The sequence below is a fragment of the Euleptes europaea genome, chromosome 3 (genome assembly GCF_029931775.1).
Source record: "Euleptes europaea isolate rEulEur1 chromosome 3, rEulEur1.hap1, whole genome shotgun sequence".
Lineage (NCBI taxonomy): Eukaryota > Metazoa > Chordata > Lepidosauria > Squamata > Sphaerodactylidae > Euleptes > Euleptes europaea.
Genome location: NC_079314.1, coordinates 8,006,805 through 8,007,508, shown reverse-complemented (window position 1 = coordinate 8,007,508; position 704 = coordinate 8,006,805).

The window sequence follows — 704 nt, the reverse complement described above, 5'->3', positions numbered from 1 at the left end:
GATTTGTACACACAAATTGTTTGCAAGAATAGTAAAGAACTGGGAAGAAGAGTTGTCTCCAAACCATAGCTATTGGGGCTGGCACTCAGTTAAAGAACTCCTAGTCAATTAAATTATATAGGTTTCACACAATTAATGGGTTGATTTATTCATTAAATCTACATATGCAAAAAACCAGTAGTTCAGAAGGGGAAAACAAGCACCACAATTTCTGTGGGATTGGGCTGCTCATAAAATAAGCCCTGCTGATTTCACTGGGGCTTACTCCCAAGGAAATTTGCACGATTTCGTCCTACTCAGAAGTGCTACGTCAATTACCGCCCTCATCCTTGCCTAACGGCGTCCCCCAAACGGCACACTGGAGACCATAAGTGGGAACTCAGAGATTATGTGCCTGCATCTAATCCCTTCCCCCCATTTTGCTGCTGAAGCGAGGTGAGGGAAAGACAGAACAGGCAAACACCAGTTGAGAAGGGGAGAGAGAGAGGCAGACAGAAGAGGAGTACCTGAAACATCTTGCAACCAGGTGGGGGCCATTTTAAAAAATAACTTGGAAGGGTTTAAGTCGATAATTCTGATCACTCTCAAAAAGACCAGAGAGTCATGTCAACCCAGATTAGAAACGGGTCTGTGCGTGCTAGAAAAGAAGGGGAGCCAGAAGGGGTCTGGTTAGCCAAAATCCCACATGTCTGATACTAGAAGAT